Below are 14828 nucleotides of genomic sequence, written 5' to 3'. Positions count from 1 at the left end.
GCGCCCCATCGCTACATCAAGGGCGCTACAGCACTAGTGAGACAGTTTTTAGTGCATTTTTTGGTTCTCACTATAGCGCTATCATCGCGTTTTTTAGATTTTAAACCACATTTTGAAGGGCAAAAAGGTCTTTTCACTTGGGAACCTTGGAAAACTATTTAAGCAACATTATTCTGCGATTTTTTATAAGCAATTCTAATTTTGTAAATCCTAGATCTAGAAAAGACGGTTGGTTTAGATTGCTTTTTCTGGTTTTAACTTTCTTGATTTTTCTTTTTCATCTGAATTCCTTAGGTTATTTTCTATGAGTAATTATTTGAATGTTATTTTCATCATGTTATCTATGAACTAATTTAATTTATCTAGGGATTAATGTAGTCATTGGGATTTCTATTTAATTTTATTATGATATTCTATTGATACTTCTTCTATATTCTAATCTATATGATGTTTGTTTGTTGCTGGTAAATATTTGATCACTATTTACTTGATTCAAAATTCGAAAGATGAGAATTGAATATGCTATCAGTATATAGACATAGGTTGCATATTAGACGAAAGTACATGTATAACTTGTGTAGTAATTAGGTTTCTTTACTTAATGTCTTCTATATATTAAAGTTTATCACAAAAATGTAGAAAACATGCATATAGACTAAGATCTTATATCATGAAAAGGATTAGGAATCGATTATATTAACCTGTTATTAGAATAGAAAGAAGAAATTTAGACTTGATTAGTAAAATTAATAGAATGAAAAGTTGATGAAATTAATTTCTAGGCTTTTTATTATTGATTTTTAATTAGTTGTTTCATTGTTTTGTTTCCAGTTATTTAAATTCTGTTCATAATTTAGAATTTTAATTATTCATTTAAGTTTAAATTTACCAAATAGAAAGTTAAAGAACAATTAGTGATATTTGGAAGGCAGTCTTCATAGGATCGACACTATACTTATTATATATTACTTTATTAAACCACGTATACTTGTGTGCTAAATTTTCACAGATCAGTAGCCTTGAGGATGCTGGCATCAAGCATGTTGTCGCATGGTTCTAGTAAACATGCAATGCACTCACATTTTATGCAATCATGGCCTTAAGGACGAGACTTATACCATGCACATCCACGATTGTGAAGTCATTGGTGTTATGCAATGGTCCAAAAAATAATTTTATAAACACACATGTATTATTCATTGCCATTGAATATTTGCATCTCACCCAAAACATCATTGAGAGAAAACATTGTAATAAACATAAACTGTTTACATTGAAAACCTACTTTCATAAAATGAGTTTACAATGGATCTAAATATTAAAAAATATATAAAAATAAAATAAAGCTCCTAGAATACCATGAGTACCAAATAAAATAACGACTCACGCCCATTCAACATATTCATACAACAATATTTAAAAAATAAAATTAAATTCGTAAGCTCACACACATGTGTTTTATGTGTAAATGCAAATCAATATCTAAAACATAGAAAATAGATTCATGGCACATGAATCATTTGTTGGGAAAATTTATATCCGATCTTATTTGTTTTTTATGTAAATCATATATTAAACACATTAATGTAAGACAACCTAGAATTTATTGAATTTAAACATAGATAATAATAATAATAATATTTACATTATACGCAGTAGAATGAATAAGTCCTTCCTTCAGTTTCTCTAACCCTTGTATCCTTTTTGTCGCAAGGTATCATCAAGAAACTGAACCGATCTTCAACTTTTTTTAGAGTCTTCCAAAGTATCCTTAGCATTACCTAGAAATGAGTGGGCAATTCTCAACACATGAGATAGATAAATAAGGGAAGAGAATGTTGAGGCTTAGAAAAATGACTTATGCTATAGAGAGAGTCTCACACCCTAAAGCATGAAAACTTGATCTATTTTTCATCTGTTTTCAACTTTTACTTAGCATTCCTTTTATAGGCTCAATTAGGTCATTTATTTTAATTAATAAATCAATAAAATAATAGATAATCAGCCATTAGGTCAAAATTGTCATGGGCTTTTGTCCTGTGAAATTTTCTATTTAATTATAAGGGTGCTCGACTTAAAATCAAGACCTATATTATTTTTTATTGATTAAATAATCATTTAAATCCTTTATCAAATTAATTATTTATTATTTGAACTTTTATTAAACTTATTTATTAATTTAGACAGAAATTTGTCTTAATTAATAAATCTGGCCTAAAAAAAAATTTCTTCTCTAAATTGTATAACCCTTTGAAACAATCAAAAATTGACCTGGTCAACTTTGATAATTCTAATTGATAATTAAATCAATTAATTGAGACTATCTAGATGATTTTATCAAAGGTATAGTGGGGACCATGGGCCTATGAAATCAAGCTCCAATAAGTTATCATAAATTTAACAAATAAATTTACTAACTTATTAATTCCTCGTGACTCCACTAAAGACTTAGAATTACACTATTGAATTCATAGAATGCTCTATAAGCAATTGAGATACGTTATTAATTATCTATTGTTACAACAATAATTGTCACTCAATCTTCTATAGACGGTCTACAATTAGATGGGACTAAAATACCATTTTACCACTCATTGTATTTTAACCTTAAAACACTTAGTTCCTTGTAAATGATATGTCAATAAACTAATATTAATTACCAAAGTGAGATCTCTATCATTTAGCACCTTGAACCAAGCTAAAAGAAAACCATCGTTTTACTTCTTTATCAGACGCTATAGATGTTCATAACTATGATTAACACTCCCACTCAATTATACTATCGAGTTCCCAAGATGTAAGTATGGGCTAGTCCGTAGGGTAAGCTGGTAACGAGCAAGTCAAAGAGCTCAAATAATACAATCAGTTAGAATACTAACCACCTAGAATAGAGATTGAATTGACATATGGTCAACTATATGGTATGACTAGAATAGATAATAACAGTATGTTTACTTATCCTATTTACTGTCATTATCGGTCCAGTCTGATGTACCAAATACATCTGATCTTATCTACTTTGCTAATATTCTGGAAATAACATAACACTACAATGTGTAAGTAGATCATATCGTAGATTGGCAACTCAGTGTAAATCATGTGCAATGACTAATCTTAGGACTAATTTATTTTGAACATATAATCATATGTATATTCCACGATGATTACATCACAATAAATATGATTAGTTATATGCTCAAGATTCAATAGAAGTTTATATTAAATATATAATCATGAAAATAAAACATGTTCTCTAGTACAAGTTGTTGGTTTTTCATTACATGTATATGAGTGCAGCGAAAGCGTGATATCTCATATTATAAAAATTTCCAAAGAAACTATGTATGTCTTCATGAGACAAATCTCACTCTAACAACCATAACTATAATAAGTTCATTTTGTGCACATGGATCTCACAGAAAAATATCAAATAACATGAATAGATAAAAATACCTTAATAGAGTGTTAGAGGAATCTTGAAATTTTCCTACGCGCAATTCCAAGATAGTCTCCTTAATTACCGCTTGTCTTCCAAGCTATATCTTGCACCAATAAAGATGATATGTTGTTTCCTTTTCAATGGTGAAACTAATACACACTTTAGTATCCAATAAGTTAATTATCTTGCTAACTCTTGGATAAATGAATTAATTTATTAACTATGAATTTGTAACAACCTTAAATTCTAACTTGATAACACACTAGCAAATGACAGTGTGGTCAACACCCTACCAATAGGTCAACTCTATGAAAATCAATTGTTAAGTGACTTGCAAAAATATTATACTCTTGAGAGTTAGAATAAACATGATAAAATCTTTAATGCAATGTCTTGATATCTCGGTAGTTTAAAACATAGATGATAGAGGTTTGAATCTCATAAAACCATTGTGCTTGTCTTTAAAACTGAAATAGAATACTGGATAGGCAAACATAAATAAAGACTTCATTGCAGAAGACTTGGAATCTTGCCATTCGTATAGGTCGGTTTATCACAGTATGCATACTTCAAACGAGATCCCATTAAGCCACACTAACACTGAGAAACTAAAAAGAATTACTACCTACACATAGAGTAACTAGGTTATCTATAAAACTAAGTGAGGAAGTAACACATTTAATAGGAAAAAATATCATACCAGAAAGATTATATGTAAACATCATTACTTGCATCATAGGTAACATCATCATTATTACTTTATAGTCATAGGATGGCAATATACTTAAGACATTCTTAAGTCAACTAGTTATTGCAAACATTCATCAAACATATCATGTGTCCTTAGGGCTTAGCTTGTAGGTGATCTACCTAAGACCTCCATGGTAAGGAGAATGCCATGAGCCATACAAGAGTGAAAACTCCAAGTCCTCGAAGAGGATCATGTATTGTTTGGCTTACCCAAAGTACGACTGTGGGTACCCACATCTACAGAACCCTTATAATGCACAATCATCACTTTCCGTATATATTAGGCAAGCATACAGATCATTGCACTCATCTTGGAAAGCATCCACAACATTGCCTCATCATTCATAAGAATTACCATTATTTCATTCATTAAGCTATATAAATCACATATATAGTCCTATCATCATTGCATCCGTCAGACTATCTAAATCACATACATAGTTCTATCATCATTGCATTCATCAGACTATATCAATCATGCATACAGTCCTCTTATCATTTCTAGAAGTATGCCAACATTATATGCATTTACTTTCCACCTATCCTACACTTCAATAATTTTCACTTTTAATGACTCTCTATGATTACTTACACCTATGGCGTAAGACAATATAAGTATATAGGGATATTTTAAGTCTAAGGAGGAAGGTCATTAAAAGTTCTTGTTTATTACTAAGTGGGTATGTCATTAAAAATTGTGAGAGACGTTAGTTATGAAATTCATAATAAATTAATTAATTTATAAAAATTCAGATTATGAAGACTTCTAACGTCTCCCCTAGGAAGACGTGTAGGACATCTGATGTCTCCCCTGTGAAGACGTGCCACATCGGGCGTCTTCCAAAGGGAGACATAAAATGTCCTACACATCTTCATAGGGGAGATGTTAGAGGTCTTTCCCTGATATACCCTCACCATTCCTCTTCTTCTTCCTCGAGCTGCACGAACCAGAGAAGAGTTGCGTTTCTAGGGCGACTTCAGCAGTGATTTTCAAGTGCATTTTCGCGATTTTGTGCTCTAAAAATCTCATTTCAGGTATGATTTTAAGATTTAATGAATGTATTATAGTTAGGATAATATTTTTTGTTTATTTTCTTCAATTATTAGTGGGTTAATATTGGATTTTTAGGGTTTTTGTAATGAATTTGGGCAAATCTTGGCTCAATAAAGTTGATTTCAAGCATATTTGGGTGAGATTTCAAGATTAAAACAATGCATCATAGTTAGAATGATAGAAAAAAAATTATATTTGTGCATTGTTTTATATAATTTGTGGGTATATTAGAAATATATATTTAAAATATGAAAAATAATTTTAATGTAGATTTGTGATACCACATTGTTTACTTTTAAGATGATACAAATATGTACTATTTTTTATTTTTTTTACTATTTAATCCCAAAAATTATACATTTTTTCTAATTTTTTTAATAATTTTTTAGGTTGATTAAGCATTTATATGTTTTGCAAAAATTTCTTTAATAACTTTGTCTAAATTAAGGAAAATAATTTGAAATTTATTATTACATAGAAAATTACATGTAAAGATATAATTAATTCAAGTATATATTTTTATGATTTTTTTAATTTATATTTTAATTTAATTCAATAATTATATATATTTTAAATATTTTATTAACATTTAAGTAGGTTGATTATATATAGTTATCTTTATTTATTTTTTTCGTAATCTTTTATTTATAAATTACTTTAATTTTGTAGGTTGTGGTTTTAAATAGGGTGATTTTTGCCTCAAAATTTCTATTTTAAGGACACATATGAGGTTTTTATGTTTCTAAAATTGCATGAATAAGTTATTGTTAATCCAATTATTCTGTGATATTTGTTTTGTAATCTTTTATTTATTAATTACTTTAATTTTGTAGGTTGTGATTATAATAGCAATGTGCATTGCAAATTGAAGTAAATTTGCTAGCTAGGACTATTAATTGCAAGAGGTACATACATTATTTAAGTTCTTGTTTACTATTAAACTTTTGTTACAGGTCTTTGAATATCTTAAATATTCATACATAGTAAAGTAGGTTATGAGATTAAAATTGTGTGTTGCCACTACAAGAAAATGAGATCTTTACCTACCAATTGTAAGTGTAGGTAAAACTAGCCTAATGGTGGGTAATATGGTTTACCTACCAATATTGAATTGGTAGAGACTGGTAGGTAAAAGTTAGTGGGGAAAGAGTCTTTACCTACACTTACTAATACTGGTAGGTAAAAGAATCAGTGGACCCCACTAAGTTATAAATCAATTGATGAGTCATCAGATGACGTGTCTGCTGACATGGTTTCCAAAGTAGCATACACGTGGCATACGATAATACTGCCACTTGGCATCTTGTGGTTGTTCCACGTGTCAAACAATAATTTGTCCATGTGTCGTTTGATAATTAGTACATATGTCATCATTTGATATAGACCACGTGGCATCATTTTATTGGTCTACGTGGCACAATATTATTGGACCACGTGGGGTCATTTTATTAGCCCACATAGGATGATTTTATTGGTCTGTTACACAATTTATATTTTGGTCAAATTTAATGGTTCTGTGTAGGTAAAAAATAATAACAGTTATTTATAAATGTTCTATATTAGAAATAAACTAGAAAAAAAACCATACAATAATAAAATGTTTAATGCTAAAATTCTTTATAATGTTCAATACTAAAATAAGTCATAAAGTTATCATTTTAAGGTTAACCCTACCAATATAACTTACATAACATAAATTATATAACAAAAGAGAATATATCACAAGCCAATTCTATGATCTCTGTAGGGCCAAATAGAGTAGAGAAGAAAGCTACTGCACAACGACACAACCCCATTCGTACAATCCTGGAATCAGCTGCAAAGTCAGGATAAACATTGTCGAAATGCTTCCAAGCATCCCCATTAACAGGATGACATAAAATCCCAGCTTCATTTTTTCGTACCTCTTTATGCCATCGCATATCTTTAGAAGTGTGCTTCGAACTAAACAATCGCTTAAGTCGTGCCTTGATTGGGAATCATTTAAGTTGTTTATGTGGGATTTGATTTCGTACATAACGACTAGACTTGCATACAGGACATGACACTCAATTTGCATTCTCATCATAAAACAATGCATTCTCATTGTCGAGCTTGGCTAACCAACTCAAAAACCCCAAAATCCTTACAACCCATAAAGCATAAAAATGTAATTCTAGCTAAAAAGAAATTCAAAAACATTGAGAGAAAAGAAAAAGGAATAAACCAAACCTTAATCAAGATTGTGTCACCAAGGAAGAGCTGGAGTCATTTTTCTTTCTTTTTTTTTTTTTTTTTGCGCTCCCTTACTGTCCAAAAGGAAAAACTCATAAATATGGAGAACTAAGGCCTTTACAAAGAGAAGTTATGTATGGATTAATTAAGCCCTCTACTTAGTAACTTACAAATCAAAAGAGTGAGTCACAGCAGAGAAGAAGACGAAGCCGATTTGGTTCTGAGAATTGGAAAGGCGTAGAAGACGATTTGTTTTCAAAATGACAAAGCAAAAAAAGTTAAGAACGAAAAAACAGGAATCAAAAGAGAAATCAGAAGACAATTTACTTATTATGAACGAAACTAGAATATGTCTTTACTTACAAATTTAGAAAAAGAGATATTGTGAGTCCCACATACATAACTAGAGGAATCAATAGAGAAATAAACAGCTACTGCAAATGTTTATGCAAAATTATTGATTTATTTCCGTGGACAAGGAAGATTACGTCTACTTATGCACTCAATATGTCCTCATCGGCAGAAAAAAAATGATTAAGGAGAAGAAAGCTCACCATGCATCGATCCAATATTGATCCCCTTCAGTTATCTTTGGGAGCATGAACTTAAGGGTCTTGAGGTGTGAGGTGATCTGGTGTATGACCCAACTAAAGAGAAGCCCACCATCATATTTGTATCAAATCCCATCACTACACATTTCACAAAACATAGTTTTGTCATAGATCAAAGCCTTTCTCACACTTTTAGTTCCAAAATTATAATACAACTTCAACAGTAAAATAAATTTAATTCCAAATCAATCAAAAATAAATATGCCATAATTATTTAGAGTAAAGCGAAAGAGAAAGGGTAGATGAGTACTAGCATAGATTCATGATGCTAAAGCAAATAAATATCATACATATTAATATATATATATACACACATCGTTTATAGCAATTAGAAAGAGCCAGTAAACATAGCAAAATCTCACAAAGCAACGATCATATGACTATAAAGGAGCAAAAGTCATTTCTATGTCATGAGAAGCGCTTTCTAATTCACATGAAATGGATCTGTGTAAGATGTAAAACAACAAAAGAGTACCTAAGAATAACCATAAATATCATAAATTGCCTTATCAAACCACATAATAAGAACACTTAATAAATATCACTTTTCTAATAAAAATAATATGAAAAATAAATTATAAGTATTGATCAAACACAAACACAAAAGAAACATAGGCTAATATAACACAACATAAGAAGCAAAAAAAACTGTCGTTTCTTTACACTCTTTGAGGCATTATAACAAACATGTTATGTGCAATAGAAGAATAAAAGGAAGAGAAAAACAAAATGTAAGATCAAGATATGATGTGTATATAATGATTTAGTCAATGGTTCTAATAATTTGTTTCCCTTGAAATAATAATACTGAGATAAGAAAAAAATATATATTACACAGCTTTTCTCCTCAAGAACTCTGCAACAGTCCTTATAAACAAGCTAACAACTCAGAGATAAAACACACATCACTCCTCTTTTTACAACTAAAAAACCTCACTTTTCTTAACCCTAAATACACCCAAGTGAACCATATATATATACTAATGGCAACCAATTAGAACAAGACCCAAGGACCAGAACAACCAATTAGTAAGATTGACATGACAAAAGTATTTTCAAAACACTGTTCTTTTTAATTATGATCACAACAAGCGCAACCATCAAATGCATTGATCAATAATTTTAGTCTATTTGGTTTTTTTGGATATTTATATAGAAATTTTAACAATGTAATATCAGATTAAACTCATATTCAAAACATATTAAATTTATCAACAAAATGATAAAACAACTCCGATGAACACCAAAAAAAGATGAAAAAATTAATTAAACAATATAAATATATATATGTGTACATATACCTGTGAGAGAGATGACTAAGAGAGAATCGATATTGGAGAGACCTCGGTGGGGGAGACGTACCGGCGGGAACTTCCATTTTTTACCAAAAAAATAAATAAAAAAAACACATAAATAAGGGAGTCGAATATTAAGAGCACAATGAGAGCCTTTTCACCAAAAAAAACATATATATATGTGTGTGTGTGTGTGTGTACCTTGAGAGAACGAAGTGAAGAAGTGAGAGAAACAGAGAGAGAGCTAGTGAGATAGTGAGAGGCGGAAAGAAAACAAAAATTAAATACATACCTGAGATGAGAGTGAGACAGAGAGCTAGTGAGGTAAGGGTCTGGGTTTGGCTTTGTGAAATGGTTGAGATGAGAGTGATGAAATGGGTTTGGGGAGAACATGTGGAAGAGGCGGGAACGTCTACAATTTGGGGGAAATGAAAGTTTGGGGGATGAAGAGAAGAGGCTGAAGGTTTTAACATATATTAAAACTAATATTAATATTATAATTATATTTAATAAATGGAATGATATATATTATATAGATAATATATATATGATAAATGGGCAAACAATTAGACAACATTTAAATATATCTTTAGATACTAGGATATTTTCTTACACTTAGACACAGCCATCAATCTTTATAAAAACATAAAAATTGAGAGGGGAAGATGAACGGAAAATGGCAAAAATTTTCCCTCCAGTATATTAATGCAGCTGAAGGCTTATACCTGCCTACCAATATGATTGGTACGTAATGATACATCTAAAAATAATTTCACATTAACTAATTATTTACCTACTAATGACCTTTACCAATATATATTAGTGGGTAAAGATAATTTTTACCTACCAATACATATATGTAGGTAAATTATATGTAGGTAAAGATCGAATTTCTTGTAGTGTGCGGTGATAGTAGAAGGTTGAGAACTATGTGTTTTAGTGAAGCAGGTTCAGGAAAATATGTTTGTGTGCTGCAGAGCTATAAGAAAGAAACTTATTGTGTGTTGTTAGAAATGTTTAACATGTTGTTCACAGATGGTAGATCATTATTACAGGGGAAATGCCGCCCGATTTTTTCTAGAATTATGTATTCTATTATTATACTTTAATTGTGTTTTGCTTATTTGATTGGATTTGATTAGATTGACATATGGTTAGGTTACTAATATAGGGGAAATGGTTCCCAATTTTTCGTATGCCCAGTCATATTCTTATTATTATTGAAGTATATATAATCAAATAATAATAATTAACTAATATATTTTACTTTGTATTTTTTGGTAGCTAAACAATACGCCATATACACTAGCACAAATTGATGAAATGCGACAATAGTGGGTGAACGATATGCTACCGATAGTTAAAAGTCATCTTCCCAAATATTAAGTTTTTATTGTTTACTTTTTCTTTCTTACTATATGTCTTGCTAGGTAGTGTAATATTTGTTGATTTTGTATGTGTAACAATAAATATTAGTTTTTTGTATACTTAGCTAGCTAAAACATATTATATACACATTTCGATTTAATTAATGAAAATTCACAATTTAAATTTGCATATAATTTATATTTTTTAATTAATATAGGTGTTGTTTGGTAACATTTAAAAAAATAGTTTTTTTATTTAATTAATTAAAATTTTGACAATTAAACATAATATAGTGTTTGGTAACTCTATTTTTATTTATTATTTTTAAAAAATTTAATTAAAATTCATTAAATTTTGAAAATAGAATTTTTTCAGTTTCAAAATTTTTTTAAACAATTTTTTACTTTTCATTTTTTTTTCTTCTCTTTTTCAAATAAACACCTCATTTTGTATTGTTAAACAAAAAATAAAAATAAAAATAAAAGTTATCAAACACATTTCTTTTTTTTTTTTTTGTAAAACAAAAAACAAAAATAGTTACCAAACATATTTTAATTTTTAAAAATAAAGAAAAAAAAATAAAAATAATATTCCCATTTTTGTGTTTAAGAAATTCAAAAACAAAAATTTTACCAACTTAGCAATATTTAATTCCATTTTAAAAAATTAATATATTAAATTCTATTAATTAATATATAGAAAATAATTATTTAAAAAAATACAAAACAAAATGATGACTTGCGATAGGAGACGTTGAATGTATAAAAAGTTTTTCCAAGGGAGACGTTGTAGGTACCCTACAATGAATCCCGTGGGTGGAGGTCATCTTCACGAAGAGTTATGCGGGTGTTTACCAATGTTTTAAGTCTTTGCTTTCTTTAAGCTCTCAATGAAAGCAGCAAAATGTTCACTAGTTTTTTTGCTAACAACTAATGAGAATAAAACTTAAAGAAAAGGCGATTCAACCATAGATTTTTAAGTGGTGTAGGTTGTGAATCAACCCTAGTCCACGAGTCTCTTGTACTAGGACGCTAACAACTTGCAACGCTCAAGTTCAATTGGGTTTTAGACAGTGTATGGGTTCACTCTGAACGTAGAAAATTGGGATCTTTTACAATGTTTGCCTTAGAACTATTTATAGGCTACTAATAAAATTAAGCTCATTAATTGGAGCTGCTTACAATTATTTTCTTTTAATGGAGGAGTTATTGTAGTAAATGAGCTAGTGGGCTCTAGCGTATCTTGGTGGGACCATAGTGATGAATGTCAGTGCACTACTTTGTTGGAGGAAATACCTCTGACACTGTAAGAGTGGTTGATGCACATTTTCCCATGTCTCGTAACTAGAATTGGAGCACCATCTTGTTCCATGGTCCTCAGGAGGTGATGCTTCTGGGAAGGTGTACTCCTCCATTGTTGGTGAACTACGGTGAATGATGGGCTTACCTGTTGTGGATCCCATAATACCCTCTGGGTTACTTTATCAGCTCACGTGGAACCTTAATCATCCCAAAAGTGTTCCACGTGTCATTTGGTGAAAACACGGACAACACCAAGTGTTCCTCTTCCACTCGTGAGTTCAAAACTCTACAAGCATCACAATGAATTCTAAGAACCGATTAATGGATGAAAATCAACAAAAAAGAGAAGCAACACTTACCCTTGGATTACGAACTAACTTAACTGAACCTCACTTGTGTTCTTCCCCTTGTGGTCTTCAAATTCTAAATAGACAGACCATGATTTGTAACCGTCTCTCCATGATAAAAACTATCAAGAAAAATGTGGTCAAAGCTTACCATTAGTGGCAAAATGTCGTGTCTGAACCATATGGAGAACAAGTTGCTCTTTCTTTTTCTCTTCCTTCGTTTCTCTCCTTTTCTCTTTTCTTTCTCTCTAGTTTACAAAAATGGCTGGGAAAAAATGAAAGTGGTAACAACCACTATTCAACCTATTTTTACTTAATAACCAACCCAAAACTAAATTTAAGATTTCCCTCCATTTTTCTTTAATGGTAGAGAACTATATTGCTTAGTGCACTAATCATGTGTTTAATTCTCCTCTTAATTCAATATAAAATTAAACACATGATGTTATTACTAATAACAACCCCTAACCTCCCTTAACCACCCATTACTTCCAATAATGAGTAATTAATCCATTTAAATTATAATAAGAATAAACTCATATAGTGCCTAATATTTCCGCTGAAGCATAAACCATAGTCTAAAATGTTTTAATGATTAAGATGTCTCCAACACATATAATCACAGTCTAAAGTTCCCAAGAAATATTCTATGATAGCCCACTAATTTTTCTATAATTATGTAAAGGCTCTTAGTGGGTTCATACTACTCAAAACTATATAGTAAAATAAATCTTCCTCATTTCATATTTATCTTACACTAAAGCTCCAAACTTCATTCTAAGCAATCCACTCACACTTCTTTATGATTAAAGTAACTCATGTTATGTTTCAACTCTAGCAGTTCGTAACGAAGCACATGGAAAAGATCTAATATGTACTTTCTAAGCATAGAGACATGAAACCCATTATGCGTATTAGCTAGTGGTTGCGGTTAAGCTTAGCGATAAGTGACCTGTCCTATCCTCTCGAGGATCTCAGACAAACCTATAGTAGAGATTAACTTACCCTTCTTCCCAAACCACATGACACCTTTAGTGGGCAAGACCTTGAGAAATGATTTGTTTCCCATACTAAACTCGATCTCCCACATGTAGGTTTTAGCATAACTTTGCTAGCAAGTCTATGTTGTGGGCATGTGCTTCCTGGTTCTTTCTTTTGCACTAGTGGCCTACAAAACTAGTTCTAGCCTTGCTATTCATCTCTCTCCCACTTCATCCCAGTGTAGTGGAGAACGACACTTGCACCTGTATAGCATCTGATATGGAGTCGTTCCTATCATTGCTTGATAAATATTGTTGAACCAAATCTTCATATGGTACAAATAGTCTCTCCAAGACTCTGAAATCTAGCGCCCATGCCCGCAACATATCTTCCAACACTTGATTAGTTCTTTGTGACTCTTCATTGGTCTATGGATGGAACATAGTGCTTAAGCTTAACTCATTTCCCATCACTTGCTGCAGGCTTTTTCAGAAACCTAAAATAAATATTGGATCTCTATCCGAAACTATCAATACTGGCACTTCATGTACTCTTACTATCTCTTTTACATATATCCTAGGAAACTAGTCCATTGTACACATAATTCTTACTAGAATGAATTAAGCTTATTTGGTGATACAATTATTATCACCTAGACTATGTCATATCTCTCCGAAGTCACTAGTAGATCGACCACAAAATCTATTGCGATCTCCTCCCATTTCTAAACTTGCAACCTCCCAAAACGCCTAAAGAGGTTTAATACCTTGGTTAGTGTGTTGGGAGGGCATAATTTGGATTTGTTCAGGTGAATTGTGTGATTTTAATTATATATATGTGAGTATGTGAATTATATGAGTTATATTATAATATGACTTTTATGCATGTTTATGTGTATTAAATATGCTTAAAGGCCCTACTTTGTAAAAAAAAAGGTCATTTTCGTAATTTTGACATGTTGAGGGTATAATTGTAATTTTATATGAGATGTGTTTGGCACCATATTATTATGTGGATATATTTGAGATATTTGGCATGAGTTGATCCTTTTGAGAAAATTAGTGGAAAAGTCACAACGTGGATAAATACGCAGCTCGGAGTGAGCCTATGGGTATTTTGGTAATTTTGTAAACTTGATCTCGAAAATATGATATACAAGTATGCATAATTAATTCAAGTAATATAGATAGTAAATAAGAATCGTTCCCACAGAGACTATAATCCAATTACCAATAATTGCTCTATACTTTCTATTTGGGAAATAAAATTACGATTAATAAATCTAATTACAAACACAATTTACATAACTGTAAATAAAACAATTAATCAAATGATGAAAATCTATAATAAAAAGACATTGGGTATTAATTTCATCAACTTTTCATTCTATTAACTTTATTAATCAGTTCTAATTTCTTTCTTCCTATTCTAATAGCAGATTAATATAAATTGATTCATATTCTTTTTC

The 14828-nt window shown here is 30.5% G+C and overlaps 1 long non-coding RNA gene across 1 annotated transcript; it reads right to left on the bottom strand.

Moving 5' to 3' along the window:
• Positions 1-7764: 7764 nt before the first annotated feature.
• On the bottom strand, positions 7765-9944 carry LOC133783814 (uncharacterized). The gene is made up of 2 exons (XR_009870973.1): positions 9370-9944; positions 7765-8146 (listed from the first exon to the last, which is right to left on the bottom strand). It is a non-coding gene; the product is annotated as an uncharacterized LOC133783814 (long non-coding RNA).
• Positions 9945-14828: the final 4884 nt, after the last annotated feature.

Source organism: Humulus lupulus, chromosome 6, assembly GCF_963169125.1.
Source record: "Humulus lupulus chromosome 6, drHumLupu1.1, whole genome shotgun sequence".
Lineage (NCBI taxonomy): Eukaryota > Viridiplantae > Streptophyta > Magnoliopsida > Rosales > Cannabaceae > Humulus > Humulus lupulus.
Note: the sequence above shows the minus strand (reverse complement) of the source record. Positions and strands in the feature narration are given on the sequence as shown.